The following is a 14,516-nucleotide window of genomic DNA, read 5'->3' as shown; positions in this document are numbered from 1 at the left end:
ATATATATATATACACACATCACATATATACACACACATACCATGGAATACTAGTCGACTATAAAAAGAACAAAATAATGTCTTTTGCAGCAACTTGGATGGAACTGAAGGCCATTATTCTTTTTTTTTTTTTTTTTTTTTTTTGAGATGGAGTCTTGCTCAGTCACCCAGGCTGGAATGCAGTGGCCCAATGTCGGCTCACTGTAACCTCCACCTCCCCAGCGATTCTCCTGCCTCAGCCTCCCGAGTAGCTGGGATTGCAGGCACCCGCCATCATGTCCAGGTAATTTTTGTAGAGCAGGGTTTCACCATGTTGGCCAGGCTGGTCTTGAACTCCTGACCTCAGGTGATCCATCTGCCTTGGCCTCCCAAAGTACTGGGATTACAGGCGTGAGCTACCACGCCCATGAAGGCCATTATTCTAAGTGAAGTAACTCAGGAATTGAAAACATAATGCCGTATGTTCTCACTTATAAGTAAAGTGGAAGCTAAGCTATGGGTACACAGAGGCATGCAGAGTGATATAATGGACTATGGAGACTTAGAAGGGGAGGATGGGAAGGGGATGAGGGATGAAAAGCAACCTATTAGGTACAATGTACACTACCTGGGTGATGAGCACTCTAAAATCCTAGACTTTACCACTATACAGTTCATCTATGTAACAAACCCACTTGTACACCTAAAGCTATTAAATTTTTTTTTTAAAATAAAAAATATCATTGTATTCCCCTATGTCTTTATAAATATTTTTAATGACTGCATACTGTTTTAGTCTTTTTTAGCCATTCTCTTAAAATATTAGAGAACTAAGTCGTTGCTCATTTTTTGATGTTGTACATCATTCCAATTTGAATGCACATAAATCTTGGAGCCCATTTCACATTATTTGAGATGGATTCCTATAAAAATAATTACTGAGTCAAAGGTTTTCAACATGGAAAGTTTTCTTTCTTATCACAAAAGCAACAAATTTGTATTGTAGAAGATACAGGACAGTGTAAAGAGTAAACATGTACCTCGATTCTCACCAACCAGTTGCTGTTTGTGTCATCGGGTTCTACCCCTCCAGGCCTCCACCGCCGGCTCCAGGATACGTGTCCTCTTCAGGCTTGCTCCATGCGTAGCGTGGCCTGTGCGCTGGCAGCATGGCATCACCTGGGAGCTTGTTAGAAATGCAAAATCTCAGGCCCACCCCAGATATATTGAATCAGAATCTGTCTTTTAACAAGATCCATATTCAAGTTTCAGAAGTTTTAGTCCCCGAGGCCACCACCTTACCAGTCACGGTGGGCTGGTATTAATTACCTCTGATCTGTGAATATACATACATTTTTCCTATTTCCCTGATATTAGGATGTACTGCTGTGTCTATTTCCTACATTTTTCCTATTTCCATCCATTTTTCCTATTTCCCTGATATTGGGATGTACCAGTGGTTTGCATCCTCGTATCTCCCTTAACGTAAGACCATCTAAGGACAACAGCAGGCTCCCCTCAGTAACACCAGTTCGGGGATCAGCAGGATCCCATCTCACCCACCTGTGAGAAGCCCTGCTACACACAGCTTTATCTTGCATCTGTCATTTAACATAATACCATCAGCATTTTCCTGTTACTTAGTTTTTCTCTCAATAATAACAAATTTTATCTTTCATGGCTGCAGGTGGTAGTCCGTCTTATGACTGTCTCATAATTCATTTGACTCATTCCCTAATGTTAGACATTAAGTTGTTTTGATTCTTTTGGAGACAGGGGAGGGTGTACTGTGGGCTATTGTAAGTATGCCGAATTTACGCAGTAATTATTTCCTTCAACCCAGATTATTTTCTTATGATGAATTACCAGAGTGCAGACACTGGGTCAAAAGGAGTGAACGTTTTAAACCCTCCTTAAAATGCGCCAGGAGTATAGGAAGTGCCCTGACATTGTGCCCTCCCAGACACTGGGTAGTGTGGTCTGTAGACAGACTCCAGGGAGCAGGGTCATGCCTCATTCGCATCATGCCTCCAGGGCTGGTATAGAGCCAACTCTGAGGGTCACTCTAAGGGGACCTAGGGGAAAGGAAAGGAAGTGACAGAAGGATGGGCAAGCTGCCCGTGGTGGTGGTGCTCCTTTCCTCCCGGCCTGAGTCCTCTGTCACAGTAGATGTCACGGACCAGGCAGCAGCCTTCCTCAGGGTGTGTCCACAAAGTTTAGCCTTTCCTCCTGGCGCCCATCTTCCAGTGGCTTGGAAGCTGGAGCTGGCGGTGGAGGCCTGAAATGACTACTTGGTGAGTCTGGAACCTGCTGGACCTGGTTGCTGCCAAGCTTGTTTTTGCTTCATGAGTCTGAGACTGTTAGGTTCTCTAATACTTTTTTCCTCTCACCAGCAGACGAAGAACCTGATATTAAGTAAACTTTATTCTGAAAGGTACACTCAAACAATTCCTTTTTTTTTTTTTTTTTTTTTGAGACTGAGTTTCACTCTTGTTGACCGGGCTGGAATGCAATGGTGTGTTCTCGGCTCAGTGCAACCTCCCACCTCTCAGGTTTAAGTGATTCTCCTGCCTCAGCCTCCCAAGTAGCTGGGATTACAGGTGCCTGCCACCACACCCACCTAATTTTCTTCGTCTTCTTTTTTGTTGTTGTTGTTGTTGAGATGGAGTTTCGCTCTTGTAGCCCAGGCTGGAGTGCAATGGCGCCATCTCAGCTCACCACAACCTCCACCTCCCAGGTTCAAGTGATTCTCCTGCCTTGGCCTCCTGAGTAACTGGGATTACAGGCGCCTGTCACCATGCTCGGCTAATTTTTTTTTTTTTTTTGAGATGGAGTTTTGCTCTTGTTGCCCAGGCTGGAGTACAATGGCGCGATCTCGTCTCACCATAACCTTCACCTGCCAGGTTCAAGTGATTCTCCTGCCTCAGCCTCCCAAGTAGCTGGGATTATAGGCATGCACCACCATGCCAACCTAATTTTTTTGTATTTTTAGTAGAGATGGGATTTCTCCATATTGGTCAGGCTGATCTTGAACTCCCGACCTCAGGCAATCCACCTGCCTCAGCTTCCCAAAGTGCTGGGATCACAGGCGTGAGCCACAGTGCTCAGTTGACAATTAAATTTTTAAAAATTGAAACATCAGCATTGTGTATGTGATTAAATCATAATTTGAACTTTGATGCCTGGAATAAATTTTTCATCCTCCTTAAAAGATTTTGGAGTAAATAAGTGAATTAATATACAATGAGTTTGATTCTGTTGCATTATTTACATATGTTAAATGTATTTTTGTTTGTATCATGACATAATTAAAACATTTTAAAATGAGTATCAAACTCTTAGCCATTTATATTAACTATTTGACATGGGCAACAGAAACGCACACTGCTGTACCTCCTGAAAATTCATGTGAGTAATTGATGCTGAATTTGTCCAGTAGTATGTCTTTTGGGGGGCATTTTTAATTATTTAAAAATTTTGGAGGTACATACAGTAAAATGCACAGATCTTAAGTGTTTAGTTTTGATAAATATGTGCACCTATGTAAACAACATTCCTGTCAAGACACAGAACATTTTCATGCTTCAGGCAGTTCTCTCATGCTACTTTGCAATCAGTCCAGAGGCACTTGCTGTTCTGATTTCCAGCACCATAAATGAGCTTTGTCTGTTCTTCAACTTCATATAAATGGATTGTGATATATAGTAGACAAACAAAAGTGGCTGCTTTTGTTCAACATAATGCTTTTGAGATTTATACATGCGTGACTCTGTAATTCTTTATTGGTAACTAATATTACATTCTTTGAATATACTCTAATTTAGCCATTCTCCTTTGATGATCACTTGGGTTGTTTCCAGTTTTGGGCTGTTGTGAATAAAGCTGCCATGGCTGAGCATGGCAGCTCGCACCTGTAATAGCAGCGCTTTGGGAAGTCAAGGTGGGAAGATCAGTTGAGTCCAGGATTTCAAGACCAGCCTGGGCAACATAGCAAGATTCTGTACCTTAAAAAAAAAAAAATTGTTATTAGCTGGGTATCATGGCAGGCACCTGTAATCCCAGCTGCTAGGGAGGCTGAGGCATGAGAATTACGTGAACCTGGGAGGCAGAGGTTGCAGTAAGTTGAGATCGCGCCACTGCACTTCAGCCTGGGCAAAACAGCGAGACCTTGTCTCAAAAAAAAAAAAAAATTGTTAAAAAAAATAGCTGCTATGAATATTCTTGTATAAGTCTTTTTTAAAAAACAGCTTTATTGAGGTATAATTTATATGTCATAAAACCTACTCATTATGTACAATTCTATGGTTTTTAGTAATTTATAGGTTTGTGCAGCCATCACCATAACCCAGTTTTTGCTTTTTGTCACCCCCAAATTTCTCTCTGCCAGTATACAATCAGTTCCCACCTGTAGCCCCAGACAGCCATTGAACTTCTGTCTCTCGCCTTGTCTGGGAAATTCAAATTAGAGGAATCTTGGATTATATAGTTTTTTGTGTCAGACATCTCTCACTTAGCACAACATTTTTGAGGTTCATCCGTGTTGCAGCGTGTATCAGTAGCTTGCTGCTTTGTATAAATATACTACATTTTATTTATCCACTCAGCAGTTGATGAACATTTGAATTGTTCCCAGGGCTTGGCTGTTATGAATAATGATGCTATGAACGAGGTAATGTTGCTATCTACAAGTGTTAATATAGACCTTATTTGTATTTCTCTTGAGTAGATTTGTATGGGTATAATTGTGGAGTCATGTGGTAAGTTTATGTTTAACTTTTTAAGAAACTGCGGAACTATTTTCCAAAAGCGGCTGTACAGTGTTAGAGTCCCACTAACAGTGTTTGAGGGTTCTCTACATTCTTGCCGACGTTTGAAATTGTTACTCGTTCTTATTATAGATATTTCAAAGGGTATATAACGGTGTCTCATTGCAGTTTTAATTTGCATTTCCCTAATGACTAATGATGTTGAGTTCCTTTTCATGTGCTTATTAGTTACTTGTACGTCTTCTTTTTTATTGGATATTTGATCTATATTGATATTGTTAAAGATATGTATCATCTTCGATGACATGTCTAGTTACATCTTTTGCCCCCTTTTTTCTTTTCTTTTTTTTTTTTTGAGACGGAGTCTGGCTCTATCGCCCAGGCTGGAGTGCAGTGGCGCGACCTCAGCTCACTGCAACCTCCGCCTCCCGGACTCACGCCATTCTCCTGCCTCAGCCTCCCGAGCAGCTGGGACTACAGGCGCCCGCCACCACGCCCAGCTAGTTTTTTTGTATTTTTAGTAGAGACGGGGTTTCACCGTGTTTGCCAGGATGGTCTCCATCTCCTGACCTTGTGATCCGCCCGCCTCGGCCTCCCAAAGTGCTGCCCCATTTTTAAATTGGGTTATTTCTCACCACCCTCTTACTGAGGTTCAAGAATTTTAAGATATATATCTAGACGCAAATTCTGTATCAAATATATGGTTTGGGGCTGGGCACAGTGGCTCACACCTGTAATCCTAGCACTTCGAGAGGCCGAGGCCAGCAGATCACCTGAGGTCAGGAGTTCAAGATCAGCCTGGCCAACATGGCGAAACCCCGTCTCTACTAAAAATACAAAAATTAGGTGGGCGTGATGGCATGCGCCTGTAATTCCAGCTACTCCGGAGGCTGAGGCAGAAGAGTTGCTTGAACCCGGGAGGCGGAGGTTGCAGTGAGCCAGGATCCCACCACTGCACTCCAGCTTGGGAGACAGGGCGAAACTCTGTCTCAAAAAATAAAAAAATAAAAAACAAATATATAGTTTGAAAATATTTTCCCCAAACCCGTGACGTTTTCCCTAATGGTGCCTTTTAAAGAAAAAAAAAGTTTTAAATTTTGATGAAGCCTAAGTTGTTGATTTCTTTTATGGTTTGTGTTTTTAATCTCATATCTAATAAATACTTGCGGAACCTTATACAAGTCTCGTGGACATGTTTTGTTTTGTTTTTGAGATGGAGTCTCACTCTGTCACCCAGGCTGGAGTGTAATGGCACATTCTCAGCTCACTGCAACCTCCACCTCCCAGGCTCCAGTGAATCCCCTGCCTCAGCCTCCTAAGTAGCTGGGATTACAAGTGCACGCCACCATGCCCGGCTAATTTTTGTATATTTGAGAGAGACGTGGTTTCACAATGTTGACCAGGCTGATCTCGAACTCCTGACCTCAAGTGATCCGCCCACCTTGGCCTCCCAAAGTGTTAGGATTACAGGCATGAACCTCTACGCCTGGCTAACATGTTTTAATTACTCCTAGGTAAATATCTAGTAGTAGAAGTACTGGATCATAGGATAAGCGTATGTTGAAATACCACACTATTTTCCAAGGGGATATACCATTTTACACCTCAAACAGCAGTGTATGAGAGTTCTCGTTACTCTACATCTTTTCCAATATTTGGTATTGTTGGTCTTTCTGATTTTAGTCATTCTGATGAAATTGTATGTCATTGTCATTTTAATTAGCTTTATCCTGATAACTAATGATGTTGAATACCTTTTTGTGTGCTATTGACCATTTGTACATATTCTTTTTGGAACGTCTTTTCAAGTATTTTGCCCATTTTTGTTTGAGTAGTTTGACTTTTTGCTATTCATTTGTAGGCATTCTTTATATATGTAGTCTGGTAGTCTGGGCACAAGTCTTTTGTTAGATATATGTGTTGTAAGCATTTTCTCCCAGTCTGTTATTGCCTTTTCATTTTCTTATGATGAACAGAAGAATCTAATTTTAATGAGTTCACTTTATCAATTTTTTTTTCTTTTATATTTGGTGCTTTTTGTGTTTTGCTTGAGAATTCTTTGCTCCAAGGTTGCAAACATATTCTCCTTTGTTTTCCTTATAGAGTCTTACATTTTATAGTTAGGCCTGTGATCTCTCCTGAGTTAATTTGTGTTAATGGTGTGAAGTGGGGTTAAGGTCCTTTTTTTGTTTCATATGGTTATCCAGTTAGTCCAGCACAATGTTTTGAAGACTTTCCTTTCCTGCATTGAATTGCATTGGTACTTTCTTATAAATCAAGTGGACCGGTTTGAACTCTCTTCTGTCAACCTGTTTGTTCTTAAGCTCATTGTCTTGAGTTCTGTAATTTATAAGTCTTGAAATCAGGTAGTGTAAGTCATCCAACTTTGTTTTTGACTATTCTGACCCTTTGTGTTTTCATATACATTTTAGCATCAGCTTGTCAATATCTTTAAAAAAGAAAAAGGCCTGGATTTTGATCAGAACTACATTGAATCAACTAATCTGAGGAGGATGACATGTTAATAATATTAATCTTCTTATCCATGAACATGGCATATTTCTATTAAGGTCTTTAGTTTTCTTTGGCAGTGTTTTGTAGCTTTTAGCATTGACATTTTGTAAAAATTTATAAATTTATAAAAATTTATTCTTATTTTATGTTTTTGAGTCTATTGGAAATGATATATTTTCCTTCATTTTTCAGTTTTGTTGCTATATATAGCAATGTGGTTTTAAAAATTGACTTGTGCTCTTACTAAATTCATTTATTAATTCCAGTAGATTTTTTGTAAGTACCTTAGGGTTATCAATATACATAAATGTCATCTACAAATAGTTTTATCTTATCCTTTCTAATCTGTATGCCTTTCTTTTATTTTCTTGCCTTACTGAATGGGCTAGGATATCCTAAAATGTTGAGTAGAAGTGGTAAGGGCAGATATCCTTACCTTGTTTCCAATTTTAGGGGTAAAATGGTCAGTCTTTCACACTTAAGTATAATCATAGCTATAGATTTTTAACAGATGTTCCTTGTCAGGTTGAGGAAACCATCAGTTTCCTACTTTGCTGAGAGGTTTTTATCATGAATGGTTGTTGAATTTTGTCCAAAGATTTTTCCGCATCTCTCAAGATGGCCATATGCTTGTTTTCTGTATTTGGTAATGTGAATGAATTTATTTGTCATCTGTTGGCACTTTCTCCTCACCTCAAATTAGGGAAAAGACCACAGTTACCCATTTTCTTTTTTTTTTAGAATATAATCCAATTTTTATTAAAAATATAAAAATGAATCCTATACATATTTACTAGTAAAGAAAAAATGTACACACTGTTAACACTGATTTCCTCACAGGTGGTACTGAGGGAGAAGAAAGATTAATATTTTTCTTCACATATCTCCATTTTGTTATTAGTATTCCTAAATATTACTTCATAATTAAGAAAAAATCCAATACATTAAATCACCAATCTATTAACATTTAAATGTCAGTGAAACACATCTAGACTTTAAGTCCGTACTATATTTTCTGAGACCCTAGAGTTTTAAAAACTTGTGCAAAATTAGCACTTTTACTCCATGCCCTTTTGTTCTACTAATGAAATTGTTCATATTCCATGTCACCCTCCTATTCACAACTTACAGTCCAGCACCCATTTTTTTTTTTTTTTTAATTACTCAGCTTTAACACTTGAATATCTTGGCATTGTTCATGGAATATAGGTTCAGGAACATGATTTAGATAGTTTGAATCAGGCAATTTCCATAAAATATTTTATAAACTAAAAAGCAACGTGTGTGTGTGTGTGTGTGTGTGTGTAGTTATTTGGTTTGAGAGCCCTGCCTGCCTAACAAACTTATCTTAAACTCTCATCATTAGTCTCATGCTTAAAAAAAAAAAAAGTCTCATTTAAGTAGAGACTTGAGGCGGTTGAGGGAGCAAGCTACGTGAGTGTAAGAAAGAAGACCATCCCAGGCACAATGGTCTTCTGAGACACAAGTCCAAAGGCCCTGAGGTCCCAGAGGTATCCAGAAAACTGTCTCTTCAAAATTGCTTTTGCCTGACATTGAAGCAGACAGCAGGGGCTAAGAAAACATCATCACCTTCTGGTAGAATAGAAGGACTGAGCTGCTCAGGTCAAATCATTGTAGTAAAATATACCTAAAATTTACCATCTTTACCATTTTTAAGTGTACAGGTCAATGGCATTAAGTTCATTCGCATTGTTGTGCAACTGATACTACTATCTATGCATCTTCAGAACTTTTTCATCCTGTGCTGAAAACCTGCACCCATTAAACAGTAACTCCTCATTCTCCCCTTCTCCTAGCTCCTGGCTACTATTTACTTTTTGTCTATGAATTTGATTACTCTAGGTACCTCATATATATGGAATCATATGATATTTATCATTTTCTGTCTACTTATTCACTTAGTATAATGTCTTAGGGGTTCATCTACCTTTAGCATGTATCAGAATTTTTTTTTTTTTTTTTTTTTTGAGATGAAGTCTTGCTCTGTCACCCAGGGTGGAATGCAGTGGTCTGATCTCGGCTCACTGCAACCTCTGCCTCCCAAATTCAAGGGATTCTCCTGCCTCAGCCTCCCTAGTAGCTGGGATTACCGGCATCTGCCACCATGCCCAGCTATTTTTTGTATTTTTAGTAGAGACAGGGTTTTGCCATGTTGGCCAGGCTGGTCTCGAACTCCTGACCTCAGGTGATCTGCCCACCTTGGCCTCCCAAAGTGTTGGGATTACAGGCGTGAGCCACCATGCCCGGCCAGGATTTCATTTCCTTTTAAGACTGAGTAATATTCTACTGTATGGCTATAAAGTCAATCTTAGGAAATGTGTATGTTATATTTCTGAATCCTGAGAGAATGGAAACAAAACAGGTAGAATGGTAGTGGGGCAAGCTGGTATAGGTCTGGGATACTGTTATCAAAGACTTATAGGAGTACTGGACCCTGGCTGATTGGGCAGGCTACCCTTGACAGTGTGATGGTGAAAAAAGGTCTCCCTTAGTTGGTTGGTCTGGTTCAGTTTCTCAGCAATGATGAATAACCATGGTTTCAGAAAGCATGAACAACTAAGCATGAAGAATGTCATAACCTCTCTGGTGGTTGAGTCATACAAGGAGCCTTCAGAAGCCAGGGATGGAGAGTGGGGTCTCAGGGACTATTGAGCACAGATTTCTGATGTCTACTTTCCAGATCATTGTGTGCTTAAGCCCTTTATTTTGCTTAAGAAAGCAAGCTAAAGGACATGATAATCATTGAGAACCAGGAGGCAATCTCTAGTTCAGATGTTCTTTTAAAAACTCTTTTTAGGCCGGGCACAGTGGCTCACACCTATAATCCCAGCACTTTGGGAGGCCGAGGCAGGCGGATCATGAGGTCAGGAGATCGAGACGATCCTGGCTAACACGGTGAAACCCCGTCTCTCCTAAAAAATACAAAAAAATTAGCCAGGCGTGGTGGTGGGCGCCTGTAGTCTCAGCTACTAGAGAGGCTGAGGCAGGAGAATGGCGTGAACCCGGGAGGCAGAGCTTGCAGTGAGCCGAGATCGCACCACTGCACTCCAGCCTGGGTGACAGAGCGAGACTCCATCTCAAAAAAAAAAAAAAGAAAAAAAAAAAAACCTCTATTTTTAAACCTCTTCTGTAAGCATGTTTGCTAAGCAGTCAGCCCATAAGTATCTGAATAATTTCTGTTCTTATAATCCTTTATCACTCTTATTAATCCCATTCCCATATTTGTTGATTTTTTTAGATATATTTCTATTTATTGATATTGTTCTTAAAACTCAGTACCTGGATGAGTAGTACAAGGTATGCAACTCCTTTCTCCTTAATTCTGAACCTTATACTTGTATTAATTATCTGTTTCCATCAAAATGATGACGAGGTGAATATATGTGTAGAATTTGCAGTCAATAAAATACAGTCACATTGTCAGGGAAGGTTATGTGAAAATATACATCACCAGAATACTAATTTATAAGCAAACATAAGGCATTGAGTAAAAATTCATGGTAGCTTTATAGAAAAATGAATCGTGTCAGTGTAACCTGATTTGTTTTCAAGAACATTTTAAGGATCTGGAGGAAGCGAGGAACATAGTCTTCACTTTCTCATGCTATTGATTTCATTGTGAATGACATAATCAGCAGCAACCCGGGGAAACAGGTTAGCTCACGGGATACCACAGTTAGATGGTGAGAAGGTGACACAGAGACATTATCAAGGATATGGTTCCAGTGCGGGATAAGTCATTTAACCTTTTAGAGGTCAGTCTGGGAACCGTTCTGTTTAATCAGTTTTAATCCATAACTGGTGGCATATTAGTGTATATGTTTGTGAGAAATACTAGAAACAGAAGTCAAAATAACCTATATTAATGGGGTACAGTATTTATAAAATACTGGATAAAATCAAATGAAGGTGAATTAATTTTGTAAGTAAGAGGTTCAAATTGGAGAATGATTGGCGTCGTGCCTATTTTTGGCAGAAAAAGCCCATGGGCCGTGGTGAATCACAAGGTGGTTGAACTATCACAGTAACTATAATGTGGGTATATGCAGAATCCCACATTTCATACATCAGTGCTCTAGTTAATACTTGTATGAGACTGAAAGCAGGCAAATGATACAGTGAAGTCATTTCATAACTGGCAATACCAAGACTTCTGAGAACTATGGTTAGCTTGAGTGCATACTATGTGTGTGTGGCATTAAGTACATTTACTATGTAAAGAGGGCCTTACAAAATGTATACAGGAGCTGCAGGAGAGCAAAACAATTATTTAAGTTGAGATATCTGGTCAAGCTGGCACAGGGGTTCAGGCTCCAAACACCTAGCAAAGGTAGTTATAATATAAAAAGGGTAACCAAATAAGTATAACTGGGCTATGGTCATTCTAGTTACCTAGAATGTAAGTTGAAATACAAAGAGGTAAGCAGTCTCAAGCTGCAGGCCTCTCCAGCAGAGGCAACCAGGAACTCAGGTTTTTTAGAATAAGGGCATATAGCTTTGTGCAGTGGCCATTTCATAGCCAGTGAAGTTTATCTGAGACACTTCCTAATGGAAAACTTTTCTCAGTACCCTGCCATGGTGAAATATGGTTGGCACTGGCAATTTTTGAGACTCTGTGGAGGCTGAACTTAAAACTAAAAACATTTAAAAAAAGAGAAGATGGGGATGTAAAAGTATCCACATGAGCTGAGACCAAGGAGTTGGAACCAGGCTCCAGGGAATGTAAATTGGGAGAATGACCAAGTTTCTCCCATACCTCTAAGAAACACTGGCTACACTGAAATCAGAGATCGCAGTGCCCTCCCTTCCAAACCTAAGAAAGAAGGCCGGAAAAGATGGTTTACCTGAAAGGAATGGGCTTCTGGAAGTTTCAGAGACAAAGACGCAGCTTCAGAACTAGAAGCTGAGCCATGCTGCTTTCTTGGCCCAGGGCCTGGATCCGCAGTATCGCTGATACCACAACTGAGCAGGAACACCAAGTGGCATTTTGAGACCTAGTTTAGAAGAAGTCCTGAGAGGCCAGGTGAAGGGACTGAAAGCTGTCCGGGAAGGGAGAGAGTGGGAAAGATACAGCAATCGAAAACTCCTACTCAAAGTAAGCTTGCAAAGCAAAACTTTAAAATACATGAAGACATAGACGTAGAGTTGAAAATTTGTTCAAGCAAGACACGAATTTACTAAAAGTGAAATTAGCAGTTGGAATTCCTGGAAATGACAATAAAATAAGTATGTTTAGAATTCTTAAGATGAATGAAGTCTTGCAGTAGATAAAAATTATGAAGTAGAAGCAAGGGGAAGGGATAGGAAAAAGAACCAGTTAGAACAGTTTTGTATTAAGTAAAATGGGCTAAAATGCTTTAAAAAGATCAAAAATGTGATGGGTCAAATCCAGTACGAGCTTACTTCTCTTGTGTAGCAGGCCTGGGTGGGTATTTCAGGCCACTAGGTGGCTGTACCCTCAGGGACCCAGCTGACGGCACCCACATGGGTTTCAGAGTTGCTCTGCTTTCCCACAGGAAGCGGATGGTGGGGAATAAGCTAGGCCAGAAATGGTCTCCCTCGTGTCTGCGCACGCCCCACCTGCCATACCTAATTGCTGGGGAGCCTGGGAAATAGAGGTCAGCCACGTGCCTGGGAAAAAGAAGGGAAGATAAAATGGAGAATAAGTTTCTGCCATACCTCTAAGAAACAGTGATGAGAAACAACAGATTTCTCATCAGCAATAGAACTGAAAACACAAGAGAGTATTATCTTCAACTTAGAATTCAATACCAGTTAAACCGTCATTCAAAAATGGTGATCAGCAGTCCCTATGAAAGAAAAATTGGCAATATCTAACAAAATTATATAAGCATTCACCCTTTGACCTAATGGCCCCACTTCTAGTAATTATTCCAGAGGAAACACCTTCACAAAATAACTAAGAATATGTACAGAAGGTTGTTCATCGCTACATTATTTGCAGATAGAACAAATTTGGAAACAACGTATATGTCCACTCATAGAACTCTGGCTGAATAAACTGTAATATATCTACATAATACAGCCATAAAAACAATTTTTGAAAAATTAAAAAGGAAGATAGCTATTAACAAAGATGAAGTGCTTTCTAGGATATTTTAAGGGGCAATAAAGAGTCACAAAAAGTATATCTAATGTGCTACTTTGTATTTAAGATGGAAAGGGAAATAACCACACATGTACACACACACACACACACTTATTTTTGCAGAAAGATGCACAGGAACCATAAACCAGAAATAAATGATAGGTGGATATTGGTGGAGGAAATAAGTATGGAAATGAGACTTTTCTGAGCGTACCTTTTTTATATAGTTTTTATTTTGAACCATGTAAATATTTTATATATTCAATTATGTAAAATTAAAATGAAATAAAAATAATGAAAACAAAGGAAATCCTGTCATTGAATGTACAAAGAGAAACTAATAATCAAAACACTATATAAAATTGATTACATAGATACAAAGAAAAGAATTCAGGTAACTTTTAGCAGAGTACTCAGACTATACAAGCTTAGTGAAATATAGTCAAGGGACAAAAAATATGGAAAAATGTTAGGCTTTATTTACATGGTTAATTGTTGGCAATGCTATCAGTGTAGTAACTCTGAAACTACTTAATATGTATTGTAGGTTGAATCAATATACTAATGTCATTGGGACCAGGTTCTTTTTTGTTGTTAATTTCTTCATTGAAATTCTACATTCAATCACAGGAGTTGGAGTCGGCTTCCTGCCGGGACCCTTCCTGATCCTTTAAGTTAATCTCTAATTTGCTATTAATGTTGCTTCCTGCCCTTTTATTTTCTTCATCTTTTAAGTTCAGGGGTACATGTGCAGGATGTGGAGGTTTGTTACACAGGGAAACAAGTGCCATAGTGGTTTGCTGTATAGATCATCCCATCATCTAGGTATTAAGCCCAGCATCCACTAGCTGTTCTTCCTGATGCTTTTCCTCCCTCCACTCCCCACTCTAGCAGGCCCAAGTGTGTGGTGGTTCTCACCATATGTCCATGTGGGAACCAGATTCTTGCTGTGGGAGATGATCTTTCAAGTATGTATTTCACTATTTCACAAACACTGAAATAAGGTGAGGAAGAATCCTGTGATGGTAGCTTTGCTTTGGAGGTATCAGTGTGCCACCCAGATTCTAGTTTCAAAATACCATATTTTACTTAAAAAACAGGGCTCCATGAAAAAAATGACCCCCAGA

The 14,516-nt window shown here is 39.4% G+C and overlaps 1 protein-coding gene and 1 pseudogene across 2 annotated transcripts in view; both read left to right on the top strand.

Annotated features, from left to right (window-relative positions):
• The window catches only part of GPR160 (G protein-coupled receptor 160), a 44,383-nt gene that overhangs the window by 9,152 nt on the left and 20,715 nt on the right, over window positions 1–14,516 (top strand). The window lies entirely within an intron of this gene.
• Window positions 11,774–11,902, top strand: LOC111543550 (annotated as a pseudogene).

Source organism: Piliocolobus tephrosceles, chromosome 2, assembly GCF_002776525.5.
Source record: "Piliocolobus tephrosceles isolate RC106 chromosome 2, ASM277652v3, whole genome shotgun sequence".
Lineage (NCBI taxonomy): Eukaryota > Metazoa > Chordata > Mammalia > Primates > Cercopithecidae > Piliocolobus > Piliocolobus tephrosceles.
The sequence above is the reverse complement of the archived record's forward strand: the minus strand, read 5'-3'. Positions and strand labels throughout refer to the sequence as shown.